Source organism: Aotus nancymaae, unplaced genomic scaffold (assembly GCF_030222135.1).
Source record: "Aotus nancymaae isolate 86718 unplaced genomic scaffold, 86718_ANA_hifiasm-v0.15.2.pri h1tg000028l, whole genome shotgun sequence".
Classification (NCBI taxonomy): Eukaryota; Metazoa; Chordata; class Mammalia; order Primates; family Aotidae; genus Aotus; species Aotus nancymaae.
Window position 1 is genome coordinate 4,595,213 of NW_026988441.1, and position 16,486 is coordinate 4,611,698.

The 16,486-nt window shown below is 46.8% G+C and overlaps 1 long non-coding RNA gene across 7 annotated transcripts in view; it reads right to left on the reverse strand.

Annotated features, from left to right (window-relative positions):
- LOC105723575 (uncharacterized) overlaps positions 1-16,486 on the reverse strand; it is a 139,431-nt gene that overhangs the window by 54,965 nt on the left and 67,980 nt on the right. For 3 of the 7 annotated variants that reach the window (XR_010344224.1, XR_010344219.1, XR_010344222.1), the window contains exons 3-4: positions 12,838-12,950; positions 11,842-11,955 (exon numbers count right to left, since the gene is read on the reverse strand). The exons of 1 other annotated variant lie outside the window; for it this stretch is intronic. This is a non-coding gene — a long non-coding RNA (uncharacterized LOC105723575). Of the gene's footprint in view, positions 1-11,841; positions 11,956-12,837; positions 12,951-14,572; positions 14,696-16,486 lie in introns of those variants that run through there. 3 more of the 7 variants (XR_010344225.1, XR_010344220.1, XR_010344221.1) reach the window with 3 other exon arrangements.

A 16,486-nucleotide genomic window follows, 5' to 3' on the forward strand; every position in this document is an offset into this window, starting at 1 on the left:
CTAAAGCATGTAGAGCTGCTCCTTGAGTGAAATCAGGATTCTGTCATCAAATTACCTTTTTCTTTTCTTTTTTTTTTTTGTTTGAGACAGAGTCTCACTCTGTCGCCAGGCTGGAGTGCAGTGTGTGATCTGGGCTCACTGCAACCTCAGCCTCCTGGCTTCAAGCGATTCTCCTGCCTCAGGCTCCTGAGTAGCTGGGATTACAGGTTCATGCCACCACGCCTGACTAATTTTTGTATTTGTAGTAGAGACGAGGTTTCACCATATTGGTCAGGCTGGTCTTGAACTCCTGACCTCGTGATCCGCCCACCACGACCTCCCGAAGTGCTGGGATTACAGGTGTAAGCCACCCCACCTGGCTAAATTAACTTTTATTGAAGGATAATGAGCATAAAGAAACATGCACAGAAGTATCATAAATGCTAGTGGATTTTCACAAAACAGAACACGCCCTTGTAACCAGCATCCAGACGGAGCCACAGAACATAAGGAGCTCCCCAGAAAAACCAGTGGGGTCCCCTTGCAGTCACTACCTCCCCCGCCACGTGTAGCCACTTCCACCACTACCTACACCTCCCTGACTGCAAGGGTAGCGACTTTTTTTTTTTTTTTTTTTTTCTGAGATGGAGTCTTGCTCTGTTACCTAGGCTGGAATGCAATGGCGCGATCTCGGCTCACTGCAGTCTCTGCCTCCTGGGTTCAAGTGTTTCTCCTGCCTCAGCCTCCCGAGTAGCTTGGATTAGAGGCGCGCGCCACCAAGCCCAGCTAATTTTTGTATTTTTAGTAGAGATGGGGTTTTACCATGTTGGTGAGGCTGATCTCGAAATCCTGACCTCATGATCTACCTGCCTTGGCCTCCCAAAGTGCTGGGATTACAGGCGTGAGCCACTGCACCTGGCCAAGGGTAGCGACTTTTCATGACTTCTCCCTAAGTGTAGGGACTTTCATGACGTCTATCACTGTAAGTTAATTTTGCCCATTTATGAACAATGTATAAACATACAATTTATTTACCTAGATAGATATATAGAAGTATTATAAGTTTATATAAATAAAAACTCATTAGTGTACTATATTATTTTGTGTTGGGCTTTTTTCTTTTTTTTTTTTTTGAGACAGAGTCTCACTCTTGTTGCTCAGGCTGGAGTGCAGTGGCACAGTCTTGGCTCACTGCAACCTCTGCCTCCCGGGTTCAAGGATGGGACCACATACACATGCCACCACACCCAGCTAATTTTTGTATTTTAGTAAAGACAGGGTTTCACCATGTTGGCCAGGATGGTGTTGATCTCTTGACCTCATGATCTGCCTGTCTTGGCCTCCCAAAGTGCTGGGATTACAGGAGTGAGCTACCACACCCAGCATTTTTTTTGCGCGGGGGGGCTGGGGCTCAATATTACATATTGTGTGGTTTTTGTTTATGGTTGTCAATGTTTCATTCTCATCACCGCACAGTACACCATTGTGTAAATGTATTCTGACATATTGATCCATTTTTTTTACTATGAGGAGACATTTGGGTAGTTTCTAGTTTCTTCAACAGTTGTAAAGGTAGTATGCTGGTGGAACAATTGCTAAAACCGTGATGAAAAGAAGAGAGGCCGAGCGTGGTGGCTCACATCTGCAATCCAACTACTTCAAAGGCTGAGGCAGGAGGATTGCTTGAGCCCAGGAGTTCGAGACCAGCCTGGGCAACATAGCCAGACCCTGTCTCAAGAAAAATAAAAAAGAGTTTAGGAGAAGCAGTGTGCTTGGCTCTCTATCCACCAAAGATGCAAGCAGTATCCCCACGCTGATTCTTGGTAATGGCTGAGCCTGGATGCATTTCCCCATCAGGTTCGGGCTCAAGGGAAAACAAGCAAACGGAGGAGAGATGCGTGTGGACTAAGAGGCAGAGGTTGGTGTTTTGTGACTTGTCTGACTTGGCACAGGGCAAGCTGGGTGCAACTGAGATGTACTCATCATTCTTCCGACTGCATTACTGATGAGCCCAAGTATTGCTTAGACTGGCACATGACCTGGATACATCCGGGTGGCCGTGGGATCCAGTTCTAAGCAATAAAACAAAGCTAGAGTTTCTGGGAAAGTTTTTGTTTTTCTGATAAAAGAGAGGGAGTAGGTGGGTGTGGTGGCTGATGCCTGTAACCCCAACACTTTGGGAAGCTGAAGTGGGTGGATCAAGAGGTCAGGAGTTCAAACCCCGCCTCTACTAAAAATACAAAAACTAGCTGGGCACCTGTAATCCCAGCTACTCAGGAGGCTGAGGCAGGAGAATCGCTTGAACCCAGGAGGCAGAGGTTGCAGTGAGCCAAGATCACACCACTGCACTCCAGCCTGGGCGACAGAGTCAGACTCCATCTCAAAAAAAAAAAAAAAGAAAAAGGAAAAGAAAAAACCCTTTTGCCTCTTCTCACTTGGAATATGGATGCTTGGAGGTGGACCAGCCACCTTGCATGATGAAAATAAAAGCTAAAGGATAAAGATGGATTATAGGCCGGACACAGTGGCTCATGCCTGTAATCCCAGCACTTTAGAGGCCAAGGCAGACAGATCACCAGGTAAGGAGTTCAAGATCAGCCTGACCAATATGGTGAAACCCCATCTCTGCTAAAAATACAAAAAATTAGCTGGCCGTGGTGGTGTGCACCTGTAGCCCCAGCTACTCAGGAGGCTGAGGCAGGAGAATCACTTGAACCTGAGAGGCAGAGGTTACAGTAAGCTGAGGTCGCACCCCTGCACCCCAGTCTGGGTGACAGAGTGAGACTCCATCTCAAAAAAAAAAAAAAAGAAGATGGGATTACAAAAAGCAGCTCACATTTCTGATGATTTCCTTAAGAGCTCCATACATGAACTTCCTACATCTGGGCTTGGAATGGGCAGAATACAATCTTGGGTGTCTGGGCTACTGTAGTTGGCTTTCTGTATGCTGATATAGAGAGGAGGGTATGGGAAATGAAGTTTCTAGAAACTGAGAGCTGAGCTAAGACATTGCGCACATTTTCCTGGGCAGCCTCGACTTTCTTTTCTGGGATGAGGATGTGTCCTTTTTAACATGGAGGCTGGGTCCAGAACCAGGAGGGGACAGGTGTCTGTCCATCATTCCCATTAAGGGTGGAGGCGATCAGTGTATTTCCTGCATGGTGATGTAGGCGGTGAGAAAAATAGGGCCGTGGTGGTGCAAGAAATAAGCTCCTTGCCCTACTAGATATGAAGACATGCTACAAAACAAAATCAATGTTTTTAAAAAAGGGTGGGATCAGTGCAAGAACAGACAAGTAGACCAGAGAGGCAGGAGAGAGATCCCAGAAAGGGAACCATAGGAAATGGATGCATCAGCATATAATATATTAGGGAGTTCATATAAGATAAAATAGCAACACAAATTAGTGGGAGAACGATGGTATATTTAGTAAGTGGCATTAGAAAAACTGGTCCACTGTGCAGAGAAAAATAAACCTAGAGTTATCATACTACAAGTGAAGGTGGATTCCAGCTGTACTAAGGACCACCGTGTGAACGATATTATAAAATTAATAGAAAAAATCATGGTAGGTATATATGTATTTTTTTCACCACGATTATATATATATATATATATATTTATATATTTGGAGACAGAATCTTACTCTATCACCCAAGCTGGAATGCAGTGGCATGATCTCGGCTCACTACAATCTCTGCCTCCCAGGCTCAAGAGAGTCTCGTGCCTCAGCTTCTCAAGTAGCTGGAACTACAGGCGGGTACCACTGCATCCAGCTACTCTTTGTGGCTTTTGGTAGATAGAGACAGGGGTTTTGCCATGGCTGGTCTCAAACTACCGACCTTAAACGATCTGCCTACTTGGCATCCCAAAGTGCTGGGATTACAGGTGTGAGCCACCATGCCTGTCTGGAATGACTTCTTAAGACTTAAAAAACACATATCATATGACAAAACATTGATTAGTTTGATTATATAAAAAATTAAACATTTTGGTTTGAGGGAAGGTAAGGACCATTAATAGGCATTTATCAGAATGGGAAAAGTTATTTTTAATATCCAAAATGGACAAAGAACTTGAACCTACAATTTGCAAGAAGCACCTGTGAATTAATGTGAAAAAAAGATGGATATCCTTATGGGTAAATGGATAAAAGAAAAGCTAACATGCATATAGAGATGTTCAAGGCCAAGCGCAGTGGCTCATGCCTGTAATCCTGGCACTTTGGGAGGCTAAGGCAGGCAGATCACTTGAGTTCAGGAGTTCGAGACCAGCCTGGGCAACATGGCGAAACACTTGAGCCTAGGAGGCTGCTGTTAGCCAAGATCACAGAGTGAGACCCTGTCGAGAGAGAGAGAGAGACCGAGAGAGAGACAGAGACAGAGACGGGGGTTGGGGAGGTGGTTCAAATTTGCTAGATACTGAAACAACAATGAGATATCACTTTACATCAAGCAGTCTGGGGGAAATGAGAAGGGTGAATAAGGTCAAGGACTGTCAGGGATGTGAAGACATTAGAATGTTCAAGTGCAACTGGGCTGAGTGTGGTGTCTCCAATTATGAAGATGGAGCTGACGTTATTTCACCAAACAAGTATACACACACCCTGTGACTCAGCGATTTCTCTCCTGGCTATACATCCCAAAGAAATTCTTACACACCCACAAGGGGACACGTACAAGCTTGTGCCTTGCAGTGTTCTTTGCAGTGGCCAGAAACTGGAAGCCACCGAGTGCCCATCAGCAGGGAATCGTGTGAATGTGGTAGACACCCCGCCATGAAGTTTCTGTGCAGTGGTCAGATGCAACAAACACAAGTATGAACACACAGCCGGGTGCGGAGGCTCACGCCTATAATCCCAGCACTTTGGGAGGCTGACGCCAGTGGATCACTTGAGGTCTGGAGTTCGAGACCAGCCTGACCAACATAGAGAAACCCCGTCTCTACTAAAAATACAAAAATAGCTGGGCGTGGTGGCACATGCCTATAATCCCAGCTACTCGGGAGACTGAGGCAGGAGAATAGCTTGAACCCGGGAGGTGGCGGTTGCGGTGAGCCGAGATCGTGCCATTGCACTCCAGCCTGGGCAAAAAGAGCAAAACTCCACTCAAAAAAAAAAAAAAAAAAAAAAAAAAATGAACATACAACAGCATGGGTGGGCCTTAACAACACAGTTGCTATTTTCAAAGTGGTTTAGGATAGAGTAAGACTATCATCAGATGCCAGTTGCATAAATGAAAATCACACACATATAAGAACCACACTGCACATCTGGTAAGACTGAGGGAGAGTGGGAGGGAGGAAAAGAAGGCAGGGAAGGGGAAAGAGAGAGAATGAAGAAAGGATTCTGTGTGAACCAGTGATGATAATAATGCATTTAATACTCAGCCTCTTCACCTAAGCTATAAACAGAGTAAAAAGTAGCTTGTTTGATTGCCAAGCCATAGCTTGCATGGATGTTGACTTGGGGCTGAGCCCTGTGTGTCTGTGTGTGTGTGTGTCTGTGTGTGTGTGTGTTGTGGTCTCTGCTCATTGTGGCTACCTCCTGATGCTGTTTTATACCCCTACCTTGTTAAACCAGACACTTAATCTAACCCATCGGTGGCTGGTTCCCGCCTGAATACACATCCCTCTGAAACCCACAGAATTGCACCTCACGCCTGTAATCCCAGCACTTTGGGAAGCCAAGGTAGGAGGATCGTTCGGGCCCAGGAGTTCAAGACCAGCCTGGGCAACACAGGAAGACCTGTCTCTAAAATAAAAAAGCAAAGAAATAAGTAACTTTTAAAAAAGAAAAACAATGAAATGCACAGAACTGGATGAGGATCTCAGACAGGCTTTGACTGAGGGCGAAAAGTGTCAGCAGGTGTGGCTCAGAAAGCTGGCGCATCCTCCGCCCTGTGTCCTCGCTCTTGGGGTGGTTGATCCTGGCAAGAAACCGAGGTCAGGGAGTGGCCCCAATTTTATTGGTGGGAGGGCCCCTCCCCCCATGCATTCCACACACCAGATAAGCATCTAATTGTTGGCTACAGAGAGGCTGGCTGTGGGTTACCTTTTATTAGTAATAATGATGATGATGATGGTGATGACAAGAGCTACCATTCACGGAGTGCCAGACACCTCACTGCATTCATTGCATGCTTATCCCTCCTGGTCCTTCCAGAAACCTTAGGAAGGAGGCCCTCAGCAAGCCAGGAGGCTGAGGAGCAGGGAGGTTTGGTGAATTTGGCTCAATTTCTGCAGCTGGTACTTGGCAGAGCCGGAATTTGAGTCAAGGACGTAGGAGTGCTGACCCCCTGCCCACATCCACAACACTAGGTTGAGCCAATGAAAGCAATCGTCACCTAGGGCCAAAGCCAGAAGGATGTGAGGTGAAGGGGTAGGAAGCAAGGAAGAGCGAGACTCTGAGAACTTTAAAGAGAGACTCTGTTGGGCATGGTGACTCACCCCTGCAATCCTAGCACTTTGGGAGGCCGAGGCAGGCTGATCACCTGAGGTCAGGAGTTCAAGACCAGCCTGGCCAACATGGTGAAACTCCGTCTCTACTAAAAATACAAAAATTAGTCGGGCATATTGGTGGGTGCCTGTAATCCCAGCTACTCGGGAGGCTGAGGCAGGAGAATCACTAGAACCCAGGAGGCAGAGGTTGAAGTGAGCCAAGATTGTGCCATTGCACTTTAGCCTGGGCAACAGGCTAAAAAAAAAAAAAAGGAGAGACTCAGAGATGTAAAGACAGACTCAGAGAGAGGGAGATGGAGAGAGACAGACAGATTTGGAGGGAAGAGGAAGAAGGGAGAGAGGAAGGGAGAAAGAGGAAGAAAGAGAGGAAGAGAGAGACATACTAGAATAAATTTAAGGCAGATTACTCAAAGAGGCTTAAAGTGAGCAACTCAGGAGACAGAGACAGACTCAGAATTTTTCTTTTGAGACAGAATCTTGCTATGTTGCCCAGGCTCTGTACTCAAACTCCTGGACTCAAGGGATCCTCCTCTCGAGTAGCTGGGACTGTAGGCTCACACCACCTTACCGGCAAGACTCAAATGTAAAGAGACTGGGGGCAGGGAGGGTAGAGAAAGAAAGACTCAGAAATAGAGGAAGAGCTAGCTTTGGAGATGGAGACAGAAAGTGAGAGAGAGAGAGAGAGAGAGAGAGACTGACTGAGACACTGACCATAGAGAAAGTGATAGAAGAAGGACATAGGGAGAGCAAGAGGGATTGAGGAAGGAAAGGTGGGAGGGAGGAGGGGAGATGAAGAGAAAGAGACCCAGGAGAGACCTAGAAAGAGAATGGCAAACAGAGGGAGAAACAAGAAGAAAGAAAGAGAGAGAGAATGATTCCTGCGGTGACAGTTGTAAGGGAGGTAGTGCAGGGTCTCGGCTCCCTTTGCAGATCTTTATTTATTTATTTATTTTTGGAGGAGTCTTGCTCTGTCACCCAGGCTAAAGTGCAGTGGCACGATCCCGGCTCACTGCAACCTGTGACTCCCAGGTTCAAGCAATTCTCCTGCCTCAGCCCCCCAAGTAGCTGGGACTACAGACACGCACCATCATGCCTGGCTAATGTTTTGTATTTTTAGTAGAGATGGGGTTTCACCATGTTGGCCAGGCTGGTCTCGAACTCCTGACCTCAAGCAATCTGCCCACCTCAACCTCCCAAACTGCTGGGATTACAAGCCTGAACCACCGCGACGACCCTTAGCAGATCCTTGATCTCACTCTTTCTCCTAATTATCACAATCCCGCTGTCTCAGTGGCCTCGTCCCACCCCTCAGCCTTGCAGTCAATGCCCCAGAGCCCTGGCCTCTCTTCCCCTCCCCATGCCTTGGGCTGAGTCCCCCAGGGATGGCATCTATACTGTAGGAAAAAGGGAAGGGGTGTAGCAGACAGACTGGTTCAATTCTACCTGTTTCCTACTCTGTAAAATGATGCTACTTCATAAGACTGCCTTGAGTGTTAAAGGAGGGAATGCGCATCAAGGCAGGAACACAGAGGCCAGGACAGAATAAACATGTGGCAATGGTTGTTTGTGATTGTTATGAACGTCACTGTTACTGTTCTGGAGTTCGCTGCCTGCACAGGTGTGGCCAGGGCTGTTCATCCAACTGAATGAAGCTCTTGCTGCTCAAAGCTGAAGCAAGAGGCCCTGGGAGCGAGTTAAAAACATAATCCCATTCCAGATCAGCTGAATCAGAAACAGCATTTCCACGAGATCCCCAGGTGTTTCGTGTGCACGTTCAAGCGCTCCACCACCCGACAAGCAGCCCGGGAAGAAACTGTAACGCCAAGTTAGCGGAATCCACCATTTGCTCTGTCGTGCCACCTTGAGGCCTTTGAAAGATCTGAGCTGGGACCCAGGAAAGTTGTGGGAGGGGCGTGTAATTTGGAGTTCAGGGCCAGGCCTGTGGCTCAAGCCTGTAATCCCAGCACTTTGGGAGGCCGACGTGAGTGAATCACTTGAGGTTAGGAATTCGAGACCACCCTGGCCAACATGGTGAATGGTGAAAGCTCGTCTCTACTAAAAATACAAAACTCAGCCGGGCGTGGTGGTGGGCGCCTGTAATCCCAGCTACTTGGGAGGCTGAAGCAAGAGAATCGCTTGAACGCAGGAGGTGGAGGTTGCAGTGAACTGAGATCACGCCAATGCACTCCAGCCTGGGTGACAGAGAGAGACTCCATGTCAAAAAAAAAAAAAAAGAAGAAGAAGAAAAGAAATTTGGAGTCCTACAATCCTGTGAGCCATTCCCTGCTGTCTAATTTTGGGCAGGTTCCTTGACTTCTCTGAGCCCTGCTGTATAGCTCACACTTTTCACCTGTAACACCAAGATGACAATTCCCCCTCATGCATAGTGCCTGCCCCAGAGTTGGCGCAGACCAATCATCTGGTTCCACGTTGTTGTTGTTGTTTTCAGATAGAGTTTTGCTTTAGTCGTCCAGACTAGAGTGCAGTGGCACGACCTCAGCTCACTGGAACCTCCGCCCCCCAGTTCAAGCGATTCTCCTGCCTTAGCCTCCCGAGTAACTGGGATTACAGGTGTGCACCACCACGTCTGGCTAATTTTTGTATTTTTAGTAGAGACGAGGTTTTGCCATGTTGGCCAGGCTGGTCTTGAATTCCTGGCCTCAAGTGATCTGCCCACCTCAGCCTCCCAAAGTGCTGGGATGACAGGGGTGAGCCACCGCATCCGGCTCTATCCTTACTGATCATTCAGATTTCATAGATGATAGTAACAAACCCACGCTCACCAGGGAGCTTCAAACAAATGAACGACCCAGGAATTAGTTTTGTGACAGCAAAACGTGAAATATAAATACAGCCAGCTTAACCAAGATCTTCATCCCACCTGCCAAATTGTTTTATTGTTGCTGTGGTTTCTCTTTGGAATTCAATAACAGGTTTGAATATACTTTTCAACCATCTACCTTATCTTTTCAACAAAGGAGGATGCCCACACCAGAGCTCCATATTCCCAAGGTATTTAATCAACTTTTTTCCTCCTAAACTTCCTCATTATGTCCCATCCTAGCATGTGGCCTGAGGTTTTCTTTCATTGCAACTAAGCCTGGATTAAAGCAGCAGCTGGATCTTACAGTGTTGTATTTCCTTGGGACCAAAATAAAATACAAAGTTCAGCCCAAGGGTCATCCGGGAACCTCTGGAAATAGTACAGAAGAAAGAGGCAGGTTGATTCTGATCTTGGCCCCGAAAGCCGTGGGTCTTCATGGTAAGTTAGTGTGAATGTGTGTAAGTGGGTGTGAGTGTGAGGTTGTGTCTGAGTGTGCTGTGAGAGTGTGAGTGTGTGCTGGTAGGTGTTTTATGTAGATCTGTGATTTTGTGTGTGAGCATGAGACGTGTGTGAGTGAGCATGAGAGTATGTGACTGTGTGTGTATGTGTGTCTGTGAGCTTGTGTTATGGAAGCCCCACACTACTCAGCACCATGGTCAGAGACTGAATTCTAGCCTGGACAGGGGCCTCCCCTTTATAGGGTAGCTGATCACCCCTCCCTCTTCCCTCTACATGTAAAGGATGGCTTTACATTCCATGAAAGCATTTCTGATCATAAAAACCCCGGCCTGCCCATGACAGTGAAAAAAGTGATGCAGATAAAGGCCAACAAATACCCCTCTCCCCAAGGTAAAAAAAACCAGCCTGGGCAGGGCTCAGTGGCTCAGGTCTATAATCCCAGAACTTTGGGAAGTCAAGGCAGATGGATCACTTGAGGCCAGGAGTTCGAGACCAGCCTGGCCAACGTGGTGAAACCCCGTCTCTACAAAAATGCAAAAATTAGCCAGGCGTGGTGGCGGGAGACTATAATTCCAGCTACTGGGGAGGCTGAGGCAGGAGAATCGCTTCAACCCCAGAAGCGAAGGTTGCAGTGAGCCGAGATCATACCACTGCACTCCAGCCTGAGGGACAGAGCAAGACTCTGTCTCAAAAAACAAAAATGAAGAAACACTCATGATCTCACCCACCAGAGGAAACCAATGTTGACATTCGTGTGTGTGTGTGTGCTGGTCAGAGACAGGACAGCACAGCAGCTGGGCACACAGCCTTCCAAGCCAAGTGGAAGAATGACAGTGCAACCTCACAGGGTTGTTTCAAGGGCAATGGATCACTCAGCAAAGCTTTAGATTTGGATTTGGGTTTCAAGAAAAACTGTCGAGAAACCACTCTACCAAAACACCCCTGCAAGGCAGTAGACAAAGATGAGTGAAATTGTTCATCTTCACAGTTAGGAGCTTTTCCTGAGTTTTTATAGCTTTTTAAAACAGTGCACCTTAAGAAGTAAGCCAAGGCCGTATATCTCCACTGAAAACAAGTAAGGGAAACACCACTAGTGCTCACACTTAGTCAGTGTGGTATAATTTACACAGCTGACTAAATGATGTTTCACAAAGTCTGTAACCCACGTAAGCCTCAGGAGTTTTTTTTTTTCTTTTGTAGATAAAGTTTTATTGGAACACAGCCATGCTTACTCATTTACATATTGAGTATGATTTGTTCAATGAAGCAGAGTTGATTGGTTATAACAGAAACTATATGGCCCACAGAAGTTGGGATTACAGGCGTGCACCACGACACCCAGCTAGTTTTTGTATTTGTAGTAGAGATGGGGTTTCACCATGTTGGCCAGGCTGGTCTCAAACTCCTGACCTCATAGTCCACCCATCCACCCGCTTCACCCTCCCAAAGTGTTGGGATTACAGGCGTGAGCCACCATGCCTAGCCTTTTTTTTTTTTTTTTTTTTGATGGAGTCTTGCTCTGTTGCCCAGGCTGGAGAGTGAAGCAGCATGATCTCAGACTCCCAGTTTCAAGCAATTCTCCTGACTCAGCCTCCTGAGTAGCTGGTATTACAGGTGCGCACCACAACGCCTGGCTAATTTTTGTATTTTTAGTAGAGACCTCGGTTTTTCCATGTTGGCGAGGCTGGTCTCGAACTCCTGACCTCAGGTGATCTGCCCACCTTGGCCTCCCAAAGTGCTGGGATTACAGGCGTGAGCCACCACGCCCAGCCTTATTCATTTTTAAGTGCTTACTTCAGTAGTGTTAAGTGTATTCACGCTGTTATGCAACCAATCTCCAGGCCTTCTTCATCTTGCAAAACTGAACATCTACACTCACTCGTCAACTCCCCATTTCCTTCTCCTAGCAGCTCCTGGCAACCACCATTCTACTTTCTGTCGGGATGAACTTGATTATTTTAGCTACCTCAGAGAATTCTGGTGCTTTAGCCTCCTGAGTAGCTGGGACTACAGTCATGTACCACTATACCCAGCTATTTTTTGTATTTTTAGTAGGGATGGGATCTCACCATGCTGACCGGGCTGGTCTCGAACTCTTGACCTTAAATGATTCACCCACCTCAGCCTCCTAAAGTGTTGGGATCACAGGTGTGAGGCACCGCGCCCAGGCTGAAAATTTCTTTATGGTGATGAAATAGTTCTGTATCCCAACTGTGGTGATGGCTACCTTTATCTATAGACATGAAAGAGAGACAGAGAGAAACAGAGACAAACAGACAGTGGGGATGGGGTGGAGAGAGAGACAGAGAGAGAGATGTAAAAAACGATGAAATCCATGTAAGGTCTCTACCTGAGTTAACAGCATAGTATCTATGTCATTTTCCTAGTTTTGACAGTGTACTATCCTTATAAAAAGTGTTACCAGCCAGGTGCGGTGGCTCACGCCTGGAATCCCAGCACTTTGGGAGGCCGAGACAAGTGGATCACCAAGTCAGGAGATCAAGACCATCCTGGCCAACATGGTGACATCCTGTCCCTACTAAAAATACAAAAATTAGCGGGTGTGATGGCACTTGCCTGTAATCCCAGCTGCTGGGGAGGCAGATGAAAGAGAATTCCTTGAACCCAGGAGGCGGAGGTTGCAGTGAGCCAAGATCATGCCACTGCCTTCCAGCCTGGAGACAGAACAAGACTCAAAAAAAAAAAGGAGAATCTGGATGAAGGGTACATGGGCATTCTCTGCACTATTTTGCAACTTTTTGAGAGTTTTGAACTATTTCAAAATAAAATGTCATAATAAGAATGTGTCTGGCATATGGGAAGTGCTCAGTAAAAAATGTTATCACCCCCCCCAGATCTCTCTGGCTGCATTTTCCATTCGATTTTATTTGCTTTATTGTCAGTGTCTATTTTCTGGCCAGCTCTAATCATTGCAAAATGAAAACAAGATCCCTTTAGGAAAAAAAAAAAAGTCCCTCCCACTGAGTCCTCCTTGGCTGAAAGATCCTCTAGCAGAAAGCCTGACAGTCATATGTGTAATTATGAATCATCTGTAATTTTCACACCAGCTATTGTTTTATAACTTGAGTAATTATCCAAACAGTGTTTCACAAACCTCGACACTAACCAGGCATTACAGGTCTTCAATGCTCGTAACAGGAAAGAGAATTCACCAAGTGTTCTAGGCTCCGGGAGATGCCTTTCTTGGTTTGGAGCCAGGCCTGATGGCTAAAGACAAGAGGAAAAATATAAAACACATGTTTGTATGCGTTTGTTCATGTGTCACAAAACCCTGGAAGATGATCCAAAAAACATTCTAGTTTTTGTGTTTTGAAGAGGGATGAAGACAGAACAGGCGGGAAACAAAGTTAGAATGGAGGTTGATCACTGTTTTTTATAAACATGTTTTGTTTTTTTACCATGTAAAAATACTGTCTTCTCTCTTTTTTTTTCTTGCGATGGAGTCCTGCTTTGTCGCCCAGGCCGGAGTGCAGTGGCGTGATCCTGGCTCACTGCAACCTCTTCCTCCCGGGTTCAAGCGATTCTCCCGCCTCAGCCTCCTGATAACTGAGACTACACGCACCCACCACCACGCCCAGCTAACTTTTGCATTTTTAGTAGAGACGAGGTTTCACCATGTTGGCCAGGCTGGTTTCAAACTCCTGGACTCAAGTGATCCACACATCTCTGCCTCCCAAAGTGCTGGGAATACAGGTGTGAGTCACTGTGCCTGGCCAAAAATATATTTTATTCAAAAAATTAAATAGAAATGATGTTACACACACACGTGCCAGAGTCCCTGAGTCCAAACCTGGCTGCTCCTTATTGTGTGACCTTCGCAAATGACTTAAAGAAAATTTTTTTTAATAGAGAAGAAGCTGGGGGGGGGTCTCACTACCTTGCCCAGGCTGGCCTCGAACTCCTGGACTAAAGCAATCCTCCCTCTTCAGCCTTCCAGGATGCTGGGATTAAAAGGTGTGAGCCATGGCACCTGGGCTTAGAAAAGGACTTCAATTACCCTTTGCCTCAGTTTCCCCCATTTATAGTGGTGACAGAAACAGTAGCAACTTCCTAGGATGGCTGGGAATATAAATAAGTTACTTGCTGCAAATCCGTTAAAACTGTTTTACAGAGCACATGCTTAGCACGTGTTAGCAATTAGTGCCACTGTTCTCCCCCTGAGTAAGTGCAGAAGTGAAAAAAGATGAGCTGTCTTCTTACCTTTCCCCAATCTAACAAATCTAGCCAGTGAGCGTTTCACTGAGAAAAGTTGATTTCCTTTTCAAATGGGGAAATAAATCAATTCAGAAATTGTTTACAGATAACTGAGTGTGCAGGTGAGAGCGCTGGATCTGCACTTTTTTTTTTTTTTTTTAAAGACAGACTTAGGATTTTATCCTATAAGGTTAAGTACAATAACTCAAAGATTCTGCCGGGTGCGGTGACTCACGCCTATAATCCCAGCACTTTGGGAGGCTGAGGTGGGAGGATTGTTTGAGGCCTGGAGTTCAAGAACAACCTGGGCAACATAGTGAGACCCTGTCTCTATTTTTAAAAAATGACTATAACCACTCAATATGTGTGAGTGGTTAATTATTATTATTATCTCCATGGTCATTATTTGAGTATATGGGTGCACAGAGGAGCGGGAGATGGCTCCGAAAGACACCCAAGGTCACCATATGACTTCATTATATTCATAGCAATAACTGGAGATACCATTTGCTGGGCTCTTGGGTGTCCGACGTGTTGCGTGGACGTCCCCATTGAAACTTCACACAAACCCACACGATGTGGCTATCCTCAGCTGAGGAAGGCAAACCCTGAGGCCAGACACTCTCAGCCCTTACCTGATGTCACGCTTGAGCCCCTTCCCTTTTTTTTTTCTTTTGTTTGTTTGTTTGAGATGGAGTCTCGCTCTGTCACCCAGGCTGGAGTGCTGTGGCGCGATCTCACCTCACTGCAACCTCCGCCTCCCAGGTTCAAGTGATTCTCCTGCCTCAGCCTCCCGGAGTAGCTGGAACTACAGGCATGTGACACCACACCCGGCTAATTATTTTGTATTTTTAGTAGAGGCGGAGTTTCACCGTTTTAGCCAGGTGGTCTCAATCTCCTGACCTCGTAATCCGCCCGCCTCAGCCTCCCAAAATGCTGGGATTACAGGCGTGAGCCGCGCACTCACCCAAGCCCCTCCCTTTACATCTGAGAGACCCAAAGTCTGGACCAGGACTTGGTGTCTCCAGGTGGAAAGCTCTGGTGGCAGCCAGCCCTGCTTCCTGCCACCTCTGCTCCTGTCTGGAGCCAGAGCTGGATGCTGTGACTGGTGCAAGAGAGCCCTGGACCCACAACCTTTAGTCCTCCCTTGGTATGTCTCCCCGGCTCCACAAGGTGGCAGTATTGCACCGTGGTAGGCGCACCTGCCCCGAGCTTGGGGAGTGCAAATACCGGGTAAGAACCTGCCCACTCAGTTTTCTACAAACAACCCGGAGCTTCTCTGCGACTCTTTCTTTAAATCCTTAAAGTGGGGCTGATAACAGGTCCTACCTCATAGGATGCTGAGGAGATATTTTAAATGAGTTCACACTTATAAAGAGCCCAGAATAATGCCTGGCAAAAGATAAAGTATGTTATGAGAGTAGCTATGATGACGATGACGGTGACGGTCAGGATGATGGATGACTCATTTTGTTGTGTTGTTTGTGATTTGTGACTTTCTTTCCCTCTGATCTCTTTATATCCACGTCTCTGTGTGTCCATGCCTTCACTTTTTCCTCCGCTGAGGTCACAAACTCAGCCACCTCCTGGGGCCAGGCAGGAAGTATAAATGAGGGAAGCTGACTGTGTGGGGGCCAAGGAAAACCGCAGGGTGCCCCCGGGGTGGCCACTCAGCACCTGCTGATGCTGGATTCTGGCCGCGTGGGAATGCAGGCGTGATGTTGACTGATAACCGTGGTCTTTTCAAGAGAAACTTGAAATCTCTTGACCTTTTAATGCTCCTGATCCATTCAAACAAACAAGCCAACAAAAAAGTCCAGAATCTAAGAGGCCAGATGTGTCTGCAGCCTGCATTTACTCAAGAGCGCCCTCTATGGGTGGCCCGGGTAGAGACCCTAAGGAATTGCAATGAATTTCACTCCATAACCCAAGGAGCCAGAAAGCAACAAAGTCCTTTTATGAAACAGAAATAATAAGCCTCTCTCCTCTCCTTTCAGAAAGAAACCACAGCCGGCAGGGCGTGGTGGCTCACGCCTGTAATCCTAGCACAAGGGCTGAAGGTAATCACAAAGATCACCTGATCACCCATAAGAGGGAGACAGAAGAGTCAGTCAGAGAAGGGGGGTGAGTACATGAAGCAGAGGTCAGGATGATGCGACTGTTGGCTTTGAAGACGGAGGAAGCGGCCACCAGCCAAGGCATGCAGCTGACATCTTAAAGCTGGAAACAGTGAACAAACAGAGCCTCCTCTGAGGCATCCTGAAGGAATCAGCCTGACACTTTGACTTTAGCCCAGTGAGACTGGCTTTGGACTCATGACCTCTGGCATTGTAAGAGAATGTGTCTCTTTTGTTTTCAGCCACTAAGTTTGTGGTAATAACGACAGCAGCAACGGGAAATGAATACAGACTTACAGACTTGACAACAAATAAAATCAGGGTAAAGAGGAGGAGACATTCTAGACAGGGGCCCAGGAGGGAATGTTTAAGAAGAAACCTGGACCAGGTGCAGTGCCTCATGCCTATAATCCCAGCACCTTGTGAGCCTGA